This window comes from Coenobita brevimanus, chromosome 26 (genome assembly GCF_032717465.1).
Source record: "Coenobita brevimanus isolate Jiangsu-jjx chromosome 26, ASM3271746v2, whole genome shotgun sequence".
Lineage (NCBI taxonomy): Eukaryota > Metazoa > Arthropoda > Malacostraca > Decapoda > Coenobitidae > Coenobita > Coenobita brevimanus.
The window spans coordinates 16,580,974-16,607,011 of record NC_136979.1 but is presented as its reverse complement, the minus strand read 5'-3'; the positions used below and the strand labels follow the sequence as shown (position 1 = coordinate 16,607,011).

The window sequence follows — 26,038 nt, the reverse complement described above, 5'->3', positions numbered from 1 at the left end:
ACTGACCAGAGTGTTATACTGAGCATCATATTTTCGCAGATTTACACAGTGGGTGTACTCATGACATCAATTATTACAACTTACACCATTTTTCAACTTATACGTTTTATTCATGCTAACATTACACCCGTTTCCACTTTATATTCTTGCTATCACATATTTACTGACCAGAGTGTTATACTGAACGTCATATTTTCGCAGATTTATACAGTGGGTGTAGTTTCCATATCACTTCGTTCAACTTACACTATTTCTCAACTTATACATTACTTTCCTGCAAACATTACACCCGTTTCAAGTTTATATAAGACTTGGCACATACTGACTGGCCTTACCATTATACTGAGCGTCATATCGCCATCCCACACAGTTTCAGTAGTGTAGGAAGTTATGGTACTCTCTGAAACATGGCTGAAGGCACAACGCAACATTGGTGGTGGTGGGGGAGGTGGAGAGCGGCGCCTTTCATCACTCACACTTCTCTTCCCTCTCCCTTTTCCTTTACCCTTTCCCTTCCCTTTCCTTCCTTTCCCCACATCCTGGGGCTGTGAGGAGGAAGTTTGGGAATATTGTATGGCGAAAGACGTGCTGGGGAGTGGCTCCACCTCCTCTCCCCTAGGCCTACGTGCACCACGTGCTCGTGCTGCCTCCCTCACACCACTTCCCTTTCACCCCGCACTCCCACCACACCACTTTCGCCTTCCCCAGACAAAACACTAGGCCATACTTTATTTGCCTTCTCGCCCCACCTTCTGATCCTTGGGGTGAGATTTTTTCCTTCCCCAACCACGAGACAACATCACGTCCTAAGCCGCCGTCATCGTCATCGTCCTCATCCTCGTCCTCATCAGAATCTCTCTCTAGGGGATGGAGAGAGGTCCATGCAGGTGTTTTGGATGCAGGCTGGCCTTCCCTTGCCTTACGATACGTGACATACCGCTTTTTCCGGGGCGAAGGGACCTCCTCATCACTGCTTGTTATTTCCTCCTCAGGCTGCACATAATCTCGATCCACCACATCATCATCAAGTGGAGAATCACTATCTCCAGTGAAGGCATCCAGGGCAGATTGTATTTCGTCGTCTGAGAGACCTTTACGCGCCATGTCTGACCTGGGTCACTGCTAACAGGTGAGTGACCGAGACAAGGGCGAGCGCAGGTCATGCGGGGTCTGGGACGCTGCCCGCCTGGGGGCAGGTAGGGGAGGCTTGGGTACGTGGGCGAATCAAAAATCTCGCGCGAATTTTGAAAATTGTGGAAATTATGAACCTTGCAATTGCAGGACGTTGAAGTACGTCAACGGGATTGGCAGTGACATAACGTGAGGACGTGGAAGTACTGTACGTCGACGGGACGCCGCGGGTTAAATAGCAATCCCAGGTGGTTAAAAAGTATGGGAGTCTGGGGAGGTGAAGCCCCCTGGTTAGCATTATGCTAGATTGTTTGGTTTCCTATAGATCTGAGTGTTTGATGCATTGACGTGTCCCATCAGGTGATAGGCTGTAATAGTGCAAAAGAGTATATACAAAAGAAAGACAACAGCAACAGACCTAATGGTCCTTTTGAGGTTTCTTGTTACAGAGAAGACAATCACAATGATATCTAATTCTACAACATGATGGTAAGGAGAGTAAGGCAAAAAGGCTCTCCCCCACCCACCAAACTCTACAGTCGAAGCTGGCAGGAAAAAAGTGGGAAGGACCACCATGCAGCATGGTAAACCTGACATGGAATTTTCATAGGAAAGACTGCAAAGTGGTAAACTATATTCTGTCCTACTACATCTACACACTATAAGTGTCAATAAGCAATAATTATAATAAATTACATAGTACTTCCCAGCCACAGTTTCATCACAATCTGAAATATAGAAAAACAACTTACATTATTATTCAGCCATCAAGGCGTTTAACTGGGTATTTGAAGCAAGATATCTACCGAAGCAATTTTTTAATCTCACCACTGTACAGTAATCCCCGTACTATCTGGACGCCCACTTTCTGGACATCCCCACTTACCACATATTTTGGTCCCGGGATCCAATATTCAGAAAATGGGCCAAAAATCGCAAAAAAAAAAAAAAAAAAAAATCCAACTTTTTCCTGCCAGTAATTTGAACTCGGCACGCGCGAAGTGCGCCACCCGTGTTTTGGTACGTAGTTCCACCGCCATCCGCTAGAGCGCCCCCGCATCCTCCCCACTTATCGCTCATCTCCTGTTGTGAGTGCACGCTCGTGATCATGGCCGCCCACGTGCTTGCTTTTGTGGTGGTGCCTTACCTGCTGCAGGCTCTCCTGCTGCTCTCATGCCTCTTATTAGTGTGTGTGATGATGGCTCCGCTGCCTGAGAAGAGGAAGAGAGTGGTTTTGACTCTGGAGAAGAAGAGGGAGATACTGGACAAGGTGGATGTGGGATGGTCTACCTCACGCATCCTTCGTGAATTCAACTTGGCCCGATCTACTTTGTTTGATATCAAGAGTTCCCGCGACAAACTCATGCAGTACACGGCTGACTTCTTGTCGAAAAGCAAACGCAACGTGGAGAGGAAGATGATGTTTACTCCCAAGTATGCTGAAGTCGACCACTCCATGTTGATTTGGTATCGACAGCAACGTGCTGCTGGTGTGCTGGTGCATGGCATGGAGCTGAAGGCTGCTGCTGAGAAGTTCGCAAGGCTTCACGATGCCCTAGACTTCAAGGCATCTGAGGGTTGGCTCTTCGTGTTCAAGTTACAACATGGCCTTACCAACCATAAGTCTCATGGTGAAGCTTTGGACGCTAACGAGGATGGAGTAGAGGAGTTTCGGCACAAGGTGAAGCACTTGATCGACAGGGAAGGCCTCACTCTCAGTCAAGTCTACAACCCTGAAGAAACTAGTTTATTCTATCGCTCTTTGCCTACGAACACTCTAGCCGAGGAGACAGAGAAGCATGTAACTGGCCGCAAGCTCTCCAAGCAATGGATATCTGCTTTGTGTTGTGCCAATGCTAACGGCATGCACCGGCTTAAGCCCGTTATTGTTGGCCGTGCAAACCAGCCTCAGTGTCTTCGTGGGGTGATGGATGTCCTTCCTGTCATTTGGTACCATTCTTTGAAGGCATGGTTCACTGCTCAGATCTTCAAAGACTGGTTCCACCGCAATTTCGTCAAGGACGTCATCCATTATCAGACAGAGAAACTGGGAATCCCAAGCGACCAGGTAAAGGCCCTCCTTCTTGACAATGCACCTGCTCACCGATGAGACAAGGACTTGGTGGCTGAGAATGGATGCATTAGGTGCATGTTTCTGGCACCTAATACGACTGCTCTCATCCAACCAATGGACCAAGGAGTGATCGTGGCAACAAAGCGCCTATACCGTCGGAAGTTCCTGGACGAGGTGATGGTTGTTCTCGAGGACGAGGACGAGAGCAGGGAGGGACGGGACATGCGAGGTCAGTGGACTTTGGAAAACCTTCGCCGCTACAACATCAAGTCTGCCATCTACAACAGGGCCAGTGCATGGATGTCCCTGTCAAGACTCTAGAAAATGGTTGGTCTCGTCTGCTTCTCGGAATGGATGTGGACCACGATTTCCTAGGTTTTGAAGTGGATGACTTCCATGCACGTCTACATGCGCATGGGGACGATGTTGATGTGGACGAAGTGCGTGAGTGGTTGGATGACGACGAGGGCGATCCTGGGTATCAGACCATGTCTGATATCGAGATCGCATCTTCAGTTGCCGGTGTCAGTACCCAGCTTCAAGATTTCGACGAGGACGGCGATGATGATGCGGACTCCTCTGAGTGTGACACTACTCCAGCCATCCCCAAGCTAAGCACACTCCGGGAACACGTAGAGTTCGTTCTCGACTACATGGAACACCCGGACTGCGACAGGGAGATGAGGCCCTTGGAACTTGTGGAGGAAGTGCGCACTTTCAGGCAGCGCATCATTAATCATCAAAATTGTCGTTCCTTGCGTCAATCAACCATTGACAGCTTTTTCAGACCCGTGACCCCTGCTGTGCCCAGCCCTGGCTCCACTCCATTGCCTCCCCAAGACAGGCCCTCATCCTCCGAGCCACAGCCCAGCACATCAGGCACGGTGGAGTCACCACTCGACGTGAGTTTGTACCTCTCTTCAGAGTCGTCTGCAGTGGGTACTCCATCACCACGACCCAGCGACGCACCCCTAGGTCACCTGCATCAGCTACTCTCAGACTCTAATAGTGATTAAACGGCAAGAACTTCACTATACCACATGGGAATTTACAGTGTTGTGCAGTGAAAAAAAAACAGTGCATAGTGTTAAGAAAATAGAATTCCGAGAGCAAAGATTAAAGTGCAGAGCACAACACTGATTTTATTGACTTTCAATGGAGCGCAAATTAACTAGAGTGTGTTATGTTTAGAAAATGGATTTATGAGTGCAAAGACTTTAAGCGCAGAGTGCAACACTTATTACATTAAGGTACAAAGGAGTGCAAGTAAGACCAGAGTGCGCAGTGTTAAGAGAATGGAATACTGAGTGCAAATGACTAAGTTCAGTGCAAGACTTCCTGTACAGTGTACTGCAGGTGCATCAGGAACTCCTTTTTACTGTCAGAGTCTGAGAGGAGGTGGGTTATTCATCGAGATGGCCAGGACTTGTTGTAAGTACCCAGAATGTTTCATATTGTACTGTATTTTCCATACTTACCTCTAAAACCTCATTTCACTCTTTTATGTCCCTTATTGGTGTGAATAAGGTCTTAGGTGCTATGCATGTGCAGTAGGGAGGTGTTTTTCTGAGTTGGGCTAGCTTAGGGTCCATAAGTACCAGTCCAGGAGCCATGGACTTGTTGTAAGTACCCAGAATGTTTAATATTGTATAAACTCACCTCTAAAATCTCATTTTATGGTTCTTTTGCATTTATTTCAGTCTTTTATGTCCCTTATTGGTGTGATTTGGGTCTTAAATGTGCTATGCATGTCCAGAGGAAGTTTTATAGGTGTTTTTCTGAGTTAGGGTCCATAAGGACAAGTCCAGGAGGCTGGGGCCCACTATCCGGACAGGACCACTTTCCGAACATGCCTTTGGCTCTATTACATCGGATAGTGGAGGGATTACTGTAATTGCAATCAACGACATCCCTGGGCAGTTTATTTCAAATGTTAACAACCCAGGTAAAGGAAAAAAATGCTTCATTAGACTGGAAATGCTTCCCAATTATCTTACCCATTACCTTTGGTACAGTTTGAACAATCAATGGCAAAGTACTAATCAAGATCCATATTTTTTATTCCTATAATACAGGAACCTGCCTACTACCCGAACGCCAACTATCTGGACACCCCAGTACCCGGACATTTTGGGCCTGGGCCTTTGGAACCCCAAAATGACCAAAAAACGTTAAAAATCCGAAAAAAAAAAAATCTGATTTTTTTTTCACCCGTAATTTGAACTTGGCGCACGGCACCAAACAGCAGTGTTTATGCCACAGCCCCTTTCTTCCTCCCCTCCCGGGCCTCCCCAGTTACCGCCTAATGACCATTCAGGCTAGACACTCACTGCAACGGATGCGGCACGTGCTCGTTTTTGTGAATAAACAGTGAATAAACTGCAATACCCCGCCTCTAGACCACATGGGAATTTGCAGTGTTTTGCAGTGTTAAGAAATTAGATTTTAGAGTGCAAAGGATGAAATGCAGAGAGCAAACTGGCAGCTGAAACTGGGATGGAGCAAGTAAATGGGGGAGGCGGTGGCAGAATCGGTAGAGAGATGGCCTGCAGTCCTAATGGACCCAGGTTCGAATCCAGGCTGGGGCAGGGAACAGTTTAAGGATTTGAATTTCACAAAAAACAGACTTTTCTGATCTACCAGATGACTCAGTGACATGTCATAAAAGTACCCCCACTAATACCAGTACACCAGTCCTGTATGAGACATGTATTCAATAAGGATGGTGGATGTTAGCGCCGAAGTGGTGACATGCGAAGATGTAGGAGGACTACTAGGCCCCAAGGAGAGGACCACTGGAACTTGGGAACAGACCCTGAAGCCTTTACCAAGAGTCGAACACACACACACACACACACACACACACACACACACACACAAAAAGTGCAGTGTTAAACAATTATAACTCACAGTGCAAAAGGATTTGGTGCAACACAACAATGGATTACTCTGCGTGCTTCAAGAGTATTTTTGCCACTGACAAAGCCTTTAGAGGAGGCAGGTTACTATTCATAAGGCCATGGACGTGTTGTAAGTACTCTGTACACTGCTGAATATTTTCAATACTCACCTCTAAATCATCATTCTCTGGGTCCTTTTCATTTATTTCATGCTTTCTGTTCCTTATTTGTGTGAACAGGACCTTAAATAGGTGCTACGCATGTCCGGTAGGGAGTTATGTAGGTGGTTTTCTGAGTTAGGATGGGTTAGGGTTCATAAATACTAGTCCAGGAGGCAGGGGCCCAGTATCTGGACGAACCCACTTCCCGGACATGCCTTTGGTTGTATTACATTGGCTAATGGGAAGTTTACTGTAATCTTGAATACATGAATCAGATCCCCTCGTAGTCAGTGCTTTGATAGGTTAAATAACTTTAGCTCATTTAATCGCTCCTCATATGATTTCCTCCTCAGCGTGGGTATCATTTCTGTTACTCGTTGCTGCACTCCCTCTAATTTCTCTACGACTTTCCTGTAATACAGTGACCAGAACTGCACACAGTACTCTAGACGTGGACGCACCAAGGAACTGTACAGGGTAAGAATTATATTTTCAGATTTGAACTCAAATGATCTACCTATAAATCCAACTAGTTTGTTAGCTTTCTTTATAGCTTCAGTGCACTGTTTACTTGGCTTCAGATCATCTGTTACAATTATTCCTAGATCCTTTTGATGGTTTACATTCATGAGTTGAGAATAATTCATTGTAGAACTGCATTTTTCATTTTTACTTCCAATATTTTGAACTTTGCATTTCCATCCATCCATCATCCAGTCCTACTTCGCCCCATGAGGAGTGTAGGAGCCAGGAGCTAGGCAAGATGGTCCTGACATTTAAGATGAGAGTGACCAGCCTCACTCATCCCTGAATGGCATCACATGAGCAATAATCCCCAACCACCCCTTGGATATAAACCTCACTGACTCAATCCGATTGGAGCGCCTTAATTACCCACTAAACCAACAGGCGCCATAATTTGGTTATATGGTTACCACCCAGCATAGCAAATGGTTTCCTGGTGTACAGGAAACCATTTGGCCTGTCACTCAGTGTAGAGTCACCCACAGGCAGAAGGAAGAGGAAAGAATGAAGGAATGAAAGACAGAAGAGGGAGTGTAAAGTCACCCATAGGCAGAAGGAAGAGGAAAGAATGAAGGAAAGAAAGACAGAAGAGGATAGAAGGAATGAAGGATGGAGGAGAGGAAAGGGCAGATACTGGAGAGCAGCACTACATCAGTGAGTGGAAGGTGAGCGCCCTCACCTACCACAAAACATATTGATATTAAAATCCATTTGCCATTTTTCAGCCCAATTAAGCAATTTATCGATCCCTTTGAATCAGTATTCTTTGTTCTGGGGTATGAGCTCTTCTACCAATCTTCGTATCAGCAAACTTTGTTAATTTACAACACTCACCATCATCAATGTTGCTTATATAAATCAAGAACAGAATAGGACCCAAAACTTGCAGTACTCCACTTATAACATTTTTCCAATCTGATTCCTGACCACTAATTACAACTCTTTGTTTACGATTTGTAAGCCAGCTTTCAATCCATCTTGGTACACTGCCACCAATACCATAGATGCGCAATTTCTCGACAAGTTGAATATGTGGAGCCTTATCAAATGCTTTTCTGAAATCAAGGTAAATGGCATCGACTGATTTAGTGCTGTTGTACATGTTGATAATGTTATTGAAAAAATCAAGTAGGCTAGATTAGTAAGACATGAACACTAATTTCTGAATCCATGCTGAAAGTCTTTGATGAGATTGTTGTGTTCTAAATGCTTGAACAATTTATCTCTAATTATGGTTTCTAACAACTTGCAAACAACTGATGTCAAGTTTATTGGTCAGTAATTGCTGGGTTGAGATTTGTCTCCCTTTTTGAATATTGGAGTTACATTAGCTGATTTCCAACCGCTTGGTACAGTGCCATTTCTGAGAGATACGGTATACTGAATATATGTGTTAAGTGTTTCACTATTTCATCTTCTGCCACCTTTAAGAGTCTTGGAGGTATTCTATCTGGCCCTGGTGTTTTATTTATCTTTAATTTATTTAGTACAAGGAGTACTGTACATCTCCCTCATTGATAATAATTTCTTTGAGTGTGTTTTCTTCATCTACGTGTGTATAGGACAATGTTTGGATCGAGCATGTACTTTCTACAGTAAATACCGATTTAAAGAAAGTATTAAGAATTTTAGCCATCTCAGTTTCATCATTTGTATGCTCACCATCTACTGATACTAATGGTCCTATTGGTAGTGTTAACATTTTCTTATTTCTGATATAACTGAAAAATTCTTTGGGGTTGGATTTACGGTAAATTTTTACAAGTTGCCAATACACCCTCCAGGTTGTGCAGTATATTTTTCTGGTGGTTTTTGATGAGCTTTGTGCAATTTTGACCTTCAATTTTGTCGGAAATGCTTCATTTTGCCTCTTTTTCCAATCATGAACTTTGACTGGATGAGGAGGTGAAATGAAGCATTTTTGACAGAAAACGAAGTGAAAAGTCACTCAAAACGCATAAAAAACCACCAGAAAAATATACTACACAACTGGTTAACCTAACCAAACAGACCTAATCTAACCTAACCTAACCCAACAGACCTAACCTAACCGACAAAAAACAAAGGCAAAAATCACTCAAAACCGCATCAAAAACAACCAGATAAAATAAAGCGCACAGTCGGTTAACCTAACCGAACAGACATAACCTAACCAAACCAAACAGACCTAACCTAATGTAACCTAACTGACAGAAAATGAAGGCAAAAATCACTCAAACTTCATCAAAAACCACCCAAAAAATATACTGCACAACCAATTAACCTAACCAAACAGATCTATACTAATCAAGCCTAACCTAACCTAACCAAACCTAACGTGCTGCGGCAGACTGCTTACCTTAGAGATACGATGGTCCAGGTTGTGCAGTATATATATTTTTCTGGTGGTTTTGATGTGATTTGATTTTTGCCTTCGTTTTCTGTCAAAAATGCTTCATTTCACCTTCTCACCCAAAGTTCATGATCGGAAAAGAGGCAAAATGATGTATTTCCGACAAAAATGAAGGTCAAAATCACTCAAATCTCATCAAAAATAGCAGAAAAAATACACTGTGTTTTCTTAATAACTCAACGGCTTCCTCTGGTTCTGAGTCGAAACGTTTAATAACGAGTAAATAATCAATATTACACCCAGTGCTCAAATCACATCCTACTTCGTCGGAAGCCATAGCGAGAAGTATTTGAATTTTCCACCCAGAAGGAATCAAAGACCGCACATCAAATTGACTGGTAGAATACCATTACGAGACACAAAGCATGCAAATGAGTGGGTGAAACAGACCCAGCAAATGCATGCACAGTTGACAGAAGGAGAAAAATACGTACAACACATTCATTTTTTACACGGACTGGCCAAGTCAAAATCCAAGGTAAGGTTTTTAGGGAAATTTTAATTAAATTCATCTATCTATCTATGTATCTATTGCCAGACGCCTCAATCCCGTTCGGGGTGGCCACAAACAAATCGCCTCCACGTCGTACTGTCCCCTGCCATTTCACTGCCCCGCTTCCAACTCACACCCCCCTCTCTCATATACCCGGTACCTCTCCACCCCATCCCTCCATCTCATCCTTGGCCTCCCCCTCCCTCTTCCCTCCTCCACCTCACTCACAAACACTCTCTTCGTCAGTCTTTCACCCTCCATCCTCTCCATATGGCCAAACCACCTCAGTGTATTCCTCCTAACGCTTCCCATCACATCCACATCCACACCACAACGCTCCTTTATATCCTCATTTGTCAGACTGTCTCTAAACACAGGCTCCTCTTAAATAACTCATTTCCACTGCTCTCACTCTTGACATGTGTCCTTCCAACAACGTCCAAGCTTCACTTCCATATGTTAGAGTTGGTATCACAATACTGTCATTAGAAACTTTTTCACTTCCACACTCACTTCCCTGCTTCTTATCACTGCTTTCAAGGAACCAGCAACCTTTCTTCCCTGCTGTACCCTTTCAAGCACTTCACCCTCCCAACCTCCATCCTTACTCATCACACTACCCAAGTACTTAAACATATTCACATTTACCAATTCCTCACCATCCAACCTCGCTGTACATTCACTGACTTCACCTCTCTCAAAGACCATCACTTTACTCTTCCCTACATTCACCTTTAGATTCCGTTTCTTACACACTCTCCCAAACTCATCCACCAAGCCTTGCAGTTCTCCTTCATCTTCACCCAACAACACAATATCATCTGCAAACAACAGTACAGGGAGTTTCCAAACACCACCCTCTCTCACCATGGCCACTCCAACATCCACTACCCTACCTTGTACCTCTTTTATTACCCCATCCATGTACAGATTGAAAAACCATGGAGACATGACACATCCCTGTTTCAAACCAACCTTCAAAGAGAAAAATTCACTCAGTTCACCATCCACACACACTGCAGCCCTAGCACCCTCATACATACTTTTCACAGCATTCAACAACTTCCCATCTACTCCATATATTCTTAATACTTTTCACAATCCTTGTCTATCCACCCTGTCATATGCTTTTTCCAAATCCATGAAAGCCCCATACAACTTCTTTCCCTTCTCTAGAAACTTTTCCACTAAAGATCTAACAATGAATATCTGATCTACACAACCTCTTCCCTTCTTAAAGCCTCCCTGTTCTTCTCCAACTAATTCCTCGGTTCTTTCTCTAACTCTGTCAATAAGTATCCTACCACACACTTTTCCTATTATACTAAGAAGACAAATGCCCCTATGATTACCACACACTTCTTTTTCCCCTTGCCCTTTGTACAAGGGAATAATTATACCTGACTTCCAATCCTCCGGGACTCTACCTTCCTCCCAGGCCAATCTGCACATTTTCCACATCCATTCTACTACTATCTCTCCCCCATGCTTCAGCATTTCACCACACACTCCATCAATTCCTGAGGCTTTCCCCAATTTAACTATCTTTATTGCTTCCTCAACTTCTATCCTACTGATTTCTTCCTGTCTTCTCATCTCCCTCCTTCTCCCATCCATTCCCCAGCCACTTATACTCGCATTACTTCCATCCTCTATGTTCAACTATTCCTTAAAGTGTTCTCTCCATCTGGTCACTTTTTCTCCCTTCTCCACTAGTAATCTACCATTTTTATCTTTCACTCCCCTGCTAACTTCACTTCCACCCTGTCTTACTCTTTTCACCTCTTTCCAGAACATTTTCTTACAGTCCCTCCACTTTACACTCAAGTTCCTTCCAAATTCCTCATCCGCTCTCTTCTTACTCTCTCTTACTAATCTTTTCACCCCCCTCTTTCTTTCTACATATAACTCTCTCTTCCGCCTCTCAACTTCTTCAACGCGCCTATTTCTCATTCATTCATTGTATGCTTTCTTCTTTTGTGCCACAGCCTGTCTCACCTCTTCATTCCACCACGCTGTTCCTTGCACACCCCTTCGTCTTCTCTTCATCCCACACACCACATCACATGCCACACATATTTCTTCTGTGAATATCCTGCACACACCTTCCACGTCCTCCATCTGCTCCAATTCATATTTGCCCAATCGTTCCTCCACTTCTCTCTTATACTCTGCCTTTTTCTCATCCTCTTGTAACCTTTTCACTCTCCTTACAAATACTCCTTCTTCATCTCTGTAAATTCATCATCTCTGTAAATATTGATTTCCGAATGCATTTACTGGGGTTCATTAGCATTCTTAGGTTATATACTATGCGTTTATGGTAGTAATATCCCTGAACTGCATATTGGCAACTTGTGAAATAATAATGGTATTATTTTACATGTTGTCAATATGCAGTTCAGGGATATTACCACCATACATGCATTGTAAATTACCTAAGAATGCTAATGAACCTCAATTACCTCATTCGGAAATCGATATTTACAGAGATAATGATTTTAATTAAAATTTCCCAAAAAAACATACCTTACATCAGTGGTTCTTAACCTTTTTTGAGTCACAGGCCCCTTCGAGAATCTGGTGAAAGCTATGAACCCCTTCCCTACAAAAATGCACATAAGCACATAAACACAGCATTTTGCATACAATGAATATACTTTATTTTATTGAAAACTACCTCATGCAGTGTATGACATATACAAAGTATAAAGCAGTCTTTATAAAGAATTAGCTATGTCTCTTGCTCTATTTCATGCAAAAACTAATGGCCACTCGATGAAAAAATGAAATACATCCAACATGTGCAAATTAAACAAAACAGAACTTTAATTTTGCTCAAAAGTTCATTTCAATGAAAGGGTTCTTGTTGTTTGGCTTGAATAAGATTGAAATTGTGGAGTGGTCTCTGACAAGGCAACACGCATGTCATTGTTGACATCCAGTTGATTTCGACGTTTAGTTTTGATAGAACCAGGCGCTGAAAACTCTGACTCACAGAGGTATGTAGTAGCAAACTGAATCAGAACACTCATAGCTCTCTTTGCCAGACAAGGGTAGGCTGATGTCAACGAACACCAGATTTTTTCAAGACTTTTTTTTTTTTTGCAAATAATGATGCCCCTGGTTAAGAACCCCTGCCTTAGATCTTCATTCGGCCAGTCCATGTAAAAAAATGCATGTGTACGTTCGTGTGTTTCTCTTTCCGTTGACTGTGCATGCGTCTGCTAGATCTGTTTCACCCACTCATAGGCATACGTTATGTCATGTGATGGTATTCTACCAATCAATTTGAAGCAAAGTCTTTGATTCCTTCTGGGTGGAAAATTCAAATCCTTCTCGCCATGGCTTCCGATAAAGAAGGACGTGATCTGTCCACTGGGTGTCTATCTATCTATCTATTGCCAGATGCCATAATCCCATAAGAGGTAGCCATTTGACTTTGAGTTACTTACTTTATGGGGAGGGGCACTAACCCTCCATCAACCCACTTGTTGACACGTAGGGAGCATGTATGGTTTGGTTATATGGTTACCACCCAGCGTTGTAAATGGTTTCTTGGCTTACAGGAAACCATTTGGCTTGTCACTCAATGTAAAGCCACCTGTAAAGGAAAGAAAAGCAATAAGAAGTAACAGGAAAGATGGGAGAAACAGCAAGAGAGGAGGGCAGGCACAGAATAATAATTATAAAGGCTAAGGAAGTGTAAAATCAGTCTACTTGCTTGAATGTGCCTGAACAAGATAAAAAAAAAAAAAAATCATCAAGACGTTCGCCATAATGCCTGGATATTCAACTGTTTGGGAATAACATACATACCTAGATCTATAAAAGGTATATAACTATTGTACATGCTACACCTGCAGTGTTTACCTTAAGAATCATAACGTTAACAATGGCCAGCAATGGACAAAGGCCATTGTTGTTTTGTGTGATGATGGGAACCTCTATATCTTGCCACTTTATCTTTTTTATCTTGTGAACCACTTCAGAGGGGCCTATGGGATGAGGTTCAGCAGGGTGGGTTGTTGCAACCGCAGCCCCTGGTGGCTGTGATCTCCGTGGCTGAGAGGCTTGGGGGGCAGTCTTCTCAGCATCCGGTAGGATCCCCATGGAAGGCAGAACCGACTCCCCTTGGGATATCCAACCACAAATACCACTGCACTCTTTTTCCCTAGTTCCTTCATTTGGGTGTAATATTGATTTTTTACACGTTAAAAAGCGTTTCCACTCAGAACCGGAAGCCACTGAGTTATTGAGAAAACACGGTGTATTTTTTCTGCTAGTTTTTGATGAGATTTGAGTGATTTTGATATTCATTTTTGTCGGAAATACTTCATTTTGCATCTCTTCCAATCATGAACTGACTCGAGGTGAAATGGGGCATTTTCGACAGAAAACGGAGGCAAAAATCACTCAAATCACATCAAAAACAACCAGAAAAATATACTGCACAACCTGGACTATCGTATCTCTAAGGTAAGTATTCCACCACAACACGTTAGGTTAGGATATGTTTGGTTAGTTTAGGTCTGTTTGGTTAAAATTTACCGGTTGTGTAGTATATTTTTTGGGTGGTTTTTGATGTGATTTGAATGATTTTTGCCTCTGTTTTCTGTCAGGTGCATTAGGTTAGGTTAGGTTTGTTTGGTTAGGTTAACTGGTTGTGCAGTAAATTTTTCTGGTGGTTTCCAATGTGATTTGAGTGATTTCTGCCTTTGTTTTCTGTCGGTTAGGTTAGGTTAGGTCTGTTTGGTTAGGTTAACTAGTTGTGCAGTATATTTTTTTGGTGGTTTTTGATGCAATTTGAGTGATTTTTGCCTTCGTTTTCTGCTGATAATGCTTCATTTCACCTCCTTATCCAAAGTTCATGATTGGAAAAAGAGACAAAATGAAGCATTTCTGACGAAAATGAAGGTCAATATTGCTCAAATCTCATCAAAAACTACCAGAAAAATATACTGCACAACCTGGAGGGTGTATTGGCAACTTGTAAAAATTTACCGCTAATTTTGCGTAGCAATGAATGGGAACCGATTATTCTATCTATCTATCTATTGCCACACGCCTCAATCCTGTTTGGGGTGGCCACAAACAAATCGCCTCCAAGTCACCCTGTCCCCCGCCATTTCACTGCCCTGCTACCAACTCACACCCCCCTCTCTCATATACCTCTCCACCCCATCCCTCCATCTCATCCTTGGCCTCCCCCTCCCTCTTCCCCCCTCCACCTCACTCACATACACTCTCTTCGTCAGTCTTTCACCCTCCATCCTCTCCACATGGCCAAACCACCTCAGTGTGTTCCTCATAACGTTTCCTATCACATCCACATCCACACCACAACGCTCCTTTATATCCTCATTCGTCAGCCTGTCTCTCCATGAGACTCCACAGACTCCTCTTAAATAACTCATTTCCACTGCTCTCACTCTTGACTTGTGTCCTTCCAACAACGTCCAAGCTTCACTTCCATACGTTAGAGTTGGTATCACAATACTGTCATGTAGTAACTTTTTCACTTCCATGCTCACTTCCCTGTTTCTTATCACTGCTTTCAAAGAACCAGCAACCTTTCTTCCCTGCTGTACCCTTTCAAGCACTTCACCCTCCAAACCTCCATCCTTACTCATCACACTACCCAAGTACGTAAACGTACTCACATTTTCCAATTCCTCACCATCCGACCTCGCTGTACATTCACTGACTTCACCCCTCTCAAAGACCATCACTTTACTCTTCCCTACATTCACCTTTAGATTCCGTTTTTTACACACTCTCCCAAACTCATCCACCAAGCCTTGCAGCTCCCCTTCATCTTCACTCAACAGCACAGTATCATCTGCAAACAACAGTACAGGGAGTTTCCAAACACTATCCTCTCTCACCAGGGCCACTCCAACATCCACTACCCTACATTGTACCTCTTTTATTACTCCATCCATGTACAGATTGAACAACCATGGAGACATGACACATCCCTGTTTCAAACCAACTTTCAAAGAGAAAAATTCACTTAGTTCACCATCCACACGCACTGCAGCCTTCGCACTATCATACATACTCTTCACAGCATTCAACAACGTCCCATCTACTCCATATATTCTTAACACTTTTCACAATCCTTGTCTATCCACCCTGTCATATGCTTTCTCCAAATCCATGAAAGCCGCTTACAACTTCTTTCCCTTCTCTAGAAACTTTTCCACTAAAGATCTAACAATGAATATCTGATCTACACAACCTCTTCCCTTCTTAAAGCCTCCCTGTTCTTCTCCAACTAATTTCTCTGTTCTTTCTCTAACTCTGTCAATAAGCATCCTACCATACACTTTTCCTATTATACTAAGAAGACAAATGCCCCTATGATTACCACACACTTCTTTTTCCCCTTGCCCTTTGTACAAGGGAATAATTATACCTGACTTCCAATCCTCCGGGACTCTACCTTCCTCCCAGGCCAATCTGCACATCTTCCACATCCATTCTACTACTATCTCTCCCCCATGCTTCAGCATTTCACCACACACTCCATCAATTCCTGAGGCTTTCCCCGATTTAACTTTCTTCATTGCTTCCACAACTTCTATCCTACTGATTTCTTCCTGTCTTCTCACCTCCCTCCTTCTCCCAGCCATTCCCCAGCCACTTATACTCGCATTACTTCCATCCTCTATGTTCAAGAATTCCTTAAAGTGTTCTCTCCATCTGCTCACTTTTTCTCCCTTCTCCATTAGTAATCTACCATTTTTATCTTTCACTCCCCTGCTAACTTCACTTTCACCCTGTCTTACTCTTTTCACCTCTTTCCAGAACATTTTCTTACAGTCCCTCCACTTTACACTCAAATTCCTTCCAAATTCCTCATCCACTCTCTTCTTACTCTCTCTTACTAATCTTTTCACCTCTCTCTTTCTTTCTACATATAACTCTCTCTTGCGCCTCTCAACTTCTTCCACGCCCCTATTTCTCATCCAATCATTGTATGCTTTCTTCTTTTGTGCCACAGCCTGTCTCATCTCTTCAGTCCACTACGCTGTTCCTTGCACCCCCCTCCGTCTTCTCTTCCTTCCACACACCACATCACATGCTGCACATATTTCTACTGTAAATATCCTACACACACCTTCCAGGTCTCCCATCTGCTCCAATTCATATTTACCCAATCGTTCCTCCACTTCTCTCTTATACTCTGCCTTTTTCTCATCCTCTTGTAACCTTTCCACTCTCCTTGCAACTATTCCTTCCTCTCGTCTTTCCCTTCTTCTATTCCTCCATCTTACTTGAATCCTAATTCTGGCCACCACCAAGTAGTGGTCAGAAAGTCCACTCCCCCAACCTCTATAAGCTCTTGCATCCATTACACATCTTCGCATCCTTTCATCCACACACACATAATCAATCATTGCCTTCCTTTCATTCAGTACACCATCCACCCTTCTCATCACTCGCCATGTATACCTGTGGATCATTTTATGCCTGAAGAGGGTATTGGCTATCACCAACCCCCTCCCAGCACAAATGTCCACTAACACACTCCCATTCTCATCTATCTCAGCAGGCACACCCCACTCACCAACTATTCCATCCACCTTCACATTCCGATTACTGAAAGTGCAAATATACACAGTATGGACAGATTTCACAGAAGTCCTTAATAAGGCAGTTACGGATTGTGTACCAATGCATAACAGAAGACCAATGAAAAGCAGTAAGCCAAAATGGTGGAACAGCAATATTAAAAAAAAAAAAAAAAAAAAAAAAGCTTGCTTATCAGAAATACAGAGCCATTAATAATGAGAACAGAAATATTTACCATAACTTACGTTGTAGAGCTAAAAAGTTATTAAAGCAAAGTAAGAAAAACCTTGAAGTGCATATTGCATCAGTAAATCAGGCATTACATTGGCTTTAACCTGCCCCATCCCGACCACTTTTCCACCACTGACTTCCCCCAATCCCGATCATTTTTGGAAAATTTTTTTTTTGGCTCAAACCTCCGCTTTTGGTGAGAAACATTGAAAATTCAGAGAAATCGCTCACCTGAGGTTTAAAATACTCGATACAGGTAGGAGTACCTCCTTACCTTACTGGGTTTTCTAACAGGCTGGCACCAAAGAAAACGAGTTCTATGGGAGGATAACTATTTCACACCACTCATAAACGGTATTTATTTATTTACTTGGTACGAATTTATATGTAGTACGAGAGTATATTGGTTTTGAAGCAGTACTATAGGCATTATAAGCATTGTTTCACTCACTAACTCATCACCATCAATCAATCAATCAATCAATCAATCATTTCCTGTGGCACCCTCGGGGATGCATAGGGCCTCGATGAACTCACACCACCACATCCTATCTTGTGCTAACTCCTCAAGATCTCCCCAACACTCATCTCCAGCTTCCCGTCTCATTGTCCTCACCCACGTCTCTTTTGGCCTTCCTCTACCTCTCCTACCAAGTGCCACCCACCCTGGTGTACCTCGTACTATTCCCTGTCTCCTATACACATGTCCTAGCCACTTCCATCGTGAGAATCTAACATATTCATCGATCGGCTGCACTCCCGTTATTTCTCTAATTCTACTATTTGGTATCCTTTCCCACCACTTAACTCCTAATATTCTTCTAAGTGCTTTATTTTCAAACACCAAGAATTTATTTTCCATAGTCACTGTGCTGTACCAAGACTCGTGTCCATAAATTAAGATACTCCTAACCATTACCTTATAAAGTTTGATTTTTGTATGCACAGAAAAATTTTTCTTATTCCAAATATTTTTAAGCATTCCCATTGCCTGATTAGCCTTCTTTAACCTTTCCTCGAATTCAAAGTTCAAAGAACCATCCTTGGCTAAATAAGTACCTAAATATTTAAACCTATCAACTTGCTTTACAACCATACCTCCAATTACACATTCCTGCGCATTTTCCATATTCATATTGACTATTTCAGTTTTTCCACAATTAATAACCAAACCCACCTTGCGACCTTCACTCACCAAACAGTCCAACACTCTCTGCATCTCTTCTGGCCCATCACAAATCAAAACTATATCATCTGCATAATCTAAATCCAAAAGTTTCCTATTCTCTTCCCAAAGTATACCAGCACCGGTTTCTGTTCCAACGCGTTTCATAATGTAATCAATGACCAATATAAATAGTAAAGGCGATAGAACACCACCTTGAATTACTCCAGACTTGACTTCAAACGAATCACTCAGACAACCATCAACCATCACTTTACAAAATGTGTCCTCATGCATGTTCATAATGACCCTCACAAACTACTCTGGTATTCCATAATGTCTCATGATCTTCCCCATAGTCTCTCTCGAAACACTATCAAAAGCCTTTTCAAAATCAACAAAACAAAGACTTAACGGTACTCTCATTTCATTAACTTGCTGCATCAAATGCCTAACTATAAAGATATGATCATTGCAACCACGTCCCTTTCTAAAACCAGCCTGTTCATCCCTCAGAATACCCTCAACCACCGGCTCCAACCTATTTAACAACACTCTACTGAAAACTTTCAAAGCTATCGGTGACAAAGAGATTCCCCTCCAATTACCACATTCACTCAGGTCTCCCTTCTTCGGAACTTTAACAATTACACCATTCTTCCAAACTCATCACCATACCTGACCTTTTTTTGCCACATTACCTAATCATCATTTCTGACTGTTTCTTCCTCTAATGCTATGTAAAGTTTGTCCTCCACATTGTCATTGATTGGGGAATCACTCTGGCCCTGAATTTCGTACCGTGGCATGACATGGCTTTACTGGCCAGGTCACTGATAACAGGTGAATTGCTGAGACAATGGCGTGCAGGGGGTGGAGGAGGTCATGCTGGGTAAGGCATTGTCCCTGCCTGGCATCTTGTAGAGAAAGGTGTCACATGTACACGTACCAAAAATCACTCACGAAAATTGAAAATTGTGCAAATTAGGGATTCACGTTTATGTACGTCGATGGGATTGGCAGTGACAAAACGTGTGGAGGTTAAAGAACGTCGACGGGACGCCACGGGTTAATTTGTGAAAATAGGCTTTCTTGTCTGGAATTTTCTCATAAATACAATTTTGGTCAGGGTTACAGTCTAGAATAACCAGATAACTATCTGTTTTGAATACAGTACTAATATCATGTCCCTGATGATCGTGACATTGTAAGCTGACAGTTGCAATCACCACAACAGTGTGGTATGGTTTTACCTGTGGTACTGCTATTTCTATGGAAAGTCACAGAATCCTTTGAATGGCGTGAATATATTTTAAAAAACTGAGGGAGGGGGGAGATGACTTCTGATAAGTGATAGACAAAACAGTTAAACACGGGGGGAAAAACTACGCTACACTGGACAACTGACATTCACTGACTGTGAATACAAATTTACCCCAGATTCTACTGGAGGAAAATGAGGTTCTAATGTTAGGGAACAACATGTAGTTATATACTTAAAAAAAAAAAAAAAAGAAAAAAAAAAAAAAAAAAAAGACATGCAGTTCTAGACTGAATTCTTACCTGCAGGGAATATGTGAACAATGATCAGATCAGATCAGATGACTGTCGGAGGTAATGCCTTGCCAACAGCACCTCCTGAACTCTAGTCCTTTTCCTGCATTCACTACAATGTGCTTAGCTCCATTAATTTCTCTTTTCTTATATAGGATACTTTTTTTCTGTTCAATGTTTACATCACTAAATAAAAAATTTCCAATTATTTCTTCTTTATTTTCAATATAGGGTTTTTGTAACTCCACAGCATTCAGTCTCTGTTCATTGTACACTGTGCACTCGAGCATAAAATGTTCCAAATCTTCTTTTTCTGCACCGCATAATCTGCACTCTGTATTTCCATTTTCATGTCTCTTTCTATTGAATAATGGCAGGCAGTTTGTTCTTGCTCTGTAGAGGATTGTCGATGCTGGTCTGTTATCATATACTTGTTCTTCTCTGATATTCTCTTTCCATTCTTTATATATCTTCAGGCTTGTTTTCCTAGATACTTCCTCCTTCCCTTTTTGTGTGTCCCAGTTCATTGTCTTCTCTTTTAGTCTGCTTTTTGTCATAATCATTAATGCTCTGTCAGCTATTCCTATTATTTCTTTGTGCTTATTTGTTTCCTTCATCCAGTTCATATTTTGTATATTCATCATTTCTAGTATAGTTTTTAATAATTCATTTTTGCCTTGAAGAATACCCCTGGTGTACTCTAATCTACCTGTGATTATTCTTCGTTTAACTAATGATGCTCCTATCTCTCCTCCTAGTGTGTCCCCCCTGGTGGGAACCGCCTTGTCGTGGTGGGGGGGCTTGCATGTCCCTGTGACCTGGCGAGCGAGGCTAGAGGGGGCTTCGGCCCCTGCTCTGCCCCTCTTGGGGGGAGGGGGCTACCCATGCTGGTAAGGTCATCAGTGAGGGACCAGACTAAATGGTTCCCGGAGTTAGGCTGCCAGTGTGGGTCAACAATGCCGCCCGCCAGAGAGATCACCTTCTGAGGTTGTCCTGTGTTGGATGGTTGGGTGTCTGGGCTGGGATGCGCTGGGGAAGGGGGTCTTAGCTCCTCCGTGGGCAAACTTTCGGATCATGTGGGGCTTCTTTTTAAACCGAGAAGCCCCCATGGGGACGAGGTACCCTGCTCTCAGCGGCCAGCACTCGGTCCCCTCATATTCCCGGTAGGTGGTTGCTCCTGGCCCCTGGAGCCATTTATTACCAACCCATTCTATATGGATACAAACAGTGAAAATACCATTGGTCCTCAAGGGGAGGTCAACCAGACCCTCGAGACATCACCCTCTGGTCGTGATGGTGGTTCTTTGCAAGTGCAGGCTGGAGCTCGCACTCCTGCTGCTGCTGCTAATGATGCTGGTAGACCCCGCGGGTCACCTATCAAGTCTTCCGAGATTTCTTACAATCTGGATACGCTTAAGCTGATTAATGTGTTTACATCTCTTTCCTACCGTGCCATTCACTCTCTTTTCAAACCATTTGGAACAGTTGTTCGTATCCGTCTAAGATATGATGATGACTGTAGGTCCAATCGGTGTTACGTGACCTTTACTTCTGGTAGTGCTGCCAAAGCCGCTTTTGAGGCAAGGAATTCTCTTTCTCTAGGGGAGGCCAACTGTACTGTTGAGCTGATCCGATCAAACAAGGTAATGGATTGTGAAACATCTTTGATGATGCTGAAGAGCAAGTTCCTAAGGTGCATAATGGATTGTGAAAATGACTATTGCCCCAACATCTTTGATGATGCTGAAGAGCAAGTTCCTAAGGTGCGCCATGCCCCCACACCTTACTGGTTTGTGGCGTATTATAGAGAAGGGAGAGGAAACTTCATCCACGCTGCTAGGTATCAAGAGAAAGAAATTGGAGTGCTTCCTGAAGGTAACCTCAAGAAGTATGGTAAAGGAGCGTTAGTTCGAGCAAAGGATCTGACACAGGCCATGTTGCTCCTCCATCTACCTTGCCCTTCTGATGGCCTCTTTGAGACCATCAAACCTCATCGAATGTTCAGTTACAGCAAAGGGTGTGTCTATAATCAGGATTTGTATGCTTTTTCAGATGACATTCTTGATTTGTGCCCTGATAATGTCCAGCGAGTATTGAAGATCAGAGGAAATAGCAACATCATCGTCTTCACCTTTTATGGTTCTTATCTCCCAGATCGTGTTAAAATTGGCCCTCTGTTCCTTCAAGTAAAACCTTTTGTTGACCGTCCCCTGCAGTGTTACTTATGTTATGAGTTTGGTCACAGGAGGAAGAACTGTACAAATCGTTCCAGGTGCGGTCATTGCTCTGCCCTGGACTCACAACCTACTATTGAGTGTGAGTCAGATCCCTATTGTTTTTACTGCAGGGAGGCTCATTCCCTACGTTCTCGACAATGTAGGAGGTACCGCCTTGAGCAGGATATTCTTCAGTTGGCTAACTCACAGTTCATTAGTCTGGGTAGTGCCAGACAGGAACTTCTGTTTAGACAAGAGAAGGATGGTGGGGCTAAGACATATGCCTCCTCCCTCTGTCCTAATTCTTCCAACTCCACATCTGGTTGGCTTTAGCACCTTCTCACCTTCCTCAACCAACAAAAGTTTCTTCCCGCTCTCTTCCGATTGCTTCTTATACTGTTCCTGTCCGGAATAAGTTTTCCGTTTTGCCAACCATGTCAGATAGGCCCTCCACAGCATCCTCATATGAAAGACCGGAAACATTAACTATAGGAGTTCATGCCGCAGAAGTCCATGCCCCCATGGATTCTTCAACAAAACCTAAAATATTTAAATCGCATCAGAGGCACCTTGGACATTCATGTGAAACACTTGACTCAACAGGCATTCATCCTAGCCCATCAGTTGTCTCTGCTGAATCATCAGCTGCCCGCTCTGTTGAGTCCTCGGAGTCTACAAAGACAACCACACACATACGTTCTCCGACAAAGCAATCTCCAAGTTTTCCATCTCAGTCACACCAGAAACGTCCCCAAGGGTCTACCAAGTCTCTTGACTCAATGGACGTTCCATCTAGCAAGATTCCTCTGGGCGTATCAGATGGCCATCAGCAGAAGACACCCAATTCATATATGAAACCTGCCCCTAATCAAGAGAATAAACGCTGCTAGGCCTACCTTTTCTTCGGAGTCCCGTGTGCGAGTCCCGGCTACTGCACCAGGTACTTCAGCACGAGTGCCAGTCTCCCTCTCTGGAGGCTCATCAGGGCCCCCGCATTCCAGCAAAACTGTTGACATACCAAGTAAAGTTGGCACCGGGAAGTCCAATTCTTGGACTCCCCCAAAACCCCGCACTAAATAGTCAAATTCAAGTTCCTCCAGTGGAACTGTCGAGGTTTGCGAGCTTCCTGGGAGGAACTGTGTGTTTTGATCTCCCAATCCTCTCCAGTGAGCACTGTCTCCAGGAGACGATGATGGGAGACTCTGTTCATCTCAGTCCTCCCGGATATAGAGCTTTTTACTCTGATCTTCCTGATGAAGGCCACCAAGGTGGCACGGCAGTACTAGTCGGAGATGATGTGCCTTGTAGCAAGATTCAAATAGATACTCCACTACAGGCCGTTGCCATCAAAATTTTTAGAAATTGATCCTACACGTTGTGTAGTACTGTATTTACCTTCCACCCGGTGTTCCTGTCCAGAGGGGGGATCTCGTTTGACTAGTACGTGATCTCCCCTCTCCCTTCCTTTTATTAGGGGATTTTAATGGTCGCCAACCACTGTGAGGTGACGGCATGGCTAACCCCAGAGGTGTTTTACTTGCTACTTTTATAGAGGAAGAGGGGTTAGGGGTTTTAAATTCAGGGGATATGACGCATTTCTATAATCAGACCGGTACTTTTACTGCCACTGATATTTCTCTCTGCTCTTCAAATGCCCTCTTAGATTTTAACTGGCAGGTCTTGCCACATTTATATGGCAGTGACCACTTCCCTATCATAGTGGAGTCTATAGCATCGGAACCAATGTCTCGTCTTCCCCGGCGGTGCTTAGATAGGGCTGATTGGAAGCTTTTTACATAACTTAGTTCCCCTGATTACTTGATAGCTGATTTTAGTAGTACTGGCGAGGCTGCGACATATTTTACGGATTTAGTACATTCTTCTGCTCTCCAATCCATCCCCAGGACATCTGGACGTTTTCCCAGACGTCCTGTCCCTTGGTGGAACAGTGATTGCTCTGCTGCTGTGCGGGCGAAGCGTTCCGCCTTCGGCGGCATTGTGGGGACCCCCAGTCCTTGGATGCCTTTCGACGGGTGCGAGCTCATGCTCGGCGGGTCCTAAAGAGTGCACGGCAAGAGTCGTGGAAAGCTTATGTCTCCTCAATTACAACAAAGACTCCACTCACACAAGTGTGGAATAGAGTGCGCAAGATATCTGGGAAGTTTGCAGCCCCTCCTCCTCCTGTCTTGTCCCATGCTGGTGTGACGGTGGCTGATCCTAAGGTGGTTGCTGACATATTTGCCGATCACTTTGCAAGTGTCTCCAGGAAGGATCCCACCTCGCCAATGGCACACCATCGCCGAGATTTGGAATCCCGAGGTGTTAACTTTGCTTCCCCCGGCGGTGAATCTTATAATGTCCCCTTTTCCATCTCTGAGCTTAAGATGGCTCTATCTCAATGCCATGATTCATCTCCGGGGCAAGATGACATCCCATACGCCATTTTACGTCACACACATGATGGGGCTTACTCATTTGTATTAGACATTTATAATTTAATTTGGAATACTGATGATTTTCCCTCTTTTTGGGGTATTGCAGTAATTATCCCCATCCCAAAGCCGGGGAAGGATCGCCAGCAGGCGACCAATTACCGTCCCATTTCCCTGACCTCCTGCATTTGTAAATTGCTTGAAAAGATGGTCAATACCAGACTTATGTGGTATTTAGAGAGAGGAAATCACTTTTTTTTTTTTTTTTTTATAAATAACAGAATGGAGGAAGGAAAAACAAATGAGTAAAAAAAAAAAATAATCCATACACCAGATTACTGGTGTCCTCCGTTCATAAAATATCTGTAACAGTTAGACTTGAACAGTTGTGAGTTGAAATTTGGAGGGAAACATCTCTGGGGAAGCGAGTTTCAGAGATATGCAGCTTGGGGAATGAAAGAATTCTGATAGGCAGAAGTTCTGCAATATGGCTGAGTGACATTCCAGTCATGAGCGCTACCAGATGCCCGTGTAGCACGAGGGAAGGCATGGAGAGGTGGCACCATGGACGCAACTTCGTCTGAGCATTTGCCAAAAAAATATCTGTAAAATAATGCAAGGGAGGCAACATTCCTTCTTACTTGCAGGGGAGGTAGTTTATATGTAATGGCAGGGTTATTAATGATTCTGACAGCTTTGTTCTGAATTTTGTCTAGTTGTCTTAATGCAACCTCTCCACAACCATTCCACAAGGGTGAGCAATATTCAAGCTGAGAGCGCACATGACTCTTATAAATTATAGCTAACTGCTCATTGGCGAAGAAGTTACAGACTCTGTACAATAATCCAAGTTTCTTTGAGACGGTTTTAGCAAGTGATTTGACATGAGAGGTCCAGCTGAGGGCACTGTTAAGTGAGACGCCAAGAATTTCAATACTTTTGGAGACGAGAATGTTAGTAGCACTGAAGGTAATGTACGAATCTGGCAATATCAGTATATTAGTAAACTGTATATATTTAGTTTTAATAACATTAAAAGAGACAAAGTTGTTTTGTCCCCATTCACTGATTGTAGATAGATCTTGATTTATGGAGATGGCTGTACTGAGTTGAGAGGTAGAGATATTAGACTTTGTAAATGGATGTCTGAGCGTGAAAGAACTATGTAGTGTTGAGTCATCTG

The 26,038-nt window shown here is 43.2% G+C and overlaps 1 protein-coding gene across 1 annotated transcript in view; it reads right to left on the bottom strand.

Moving 5' to 3' along the window:
- LOC145393981 (uncharacterized) overlaps positions 1-26,038 on the bottom strand; it is a 329,636-nt gene that overhangs the window by 65,313 nt on the left and 238,285 nt on the right. The window lies entirely within an intron of this gene.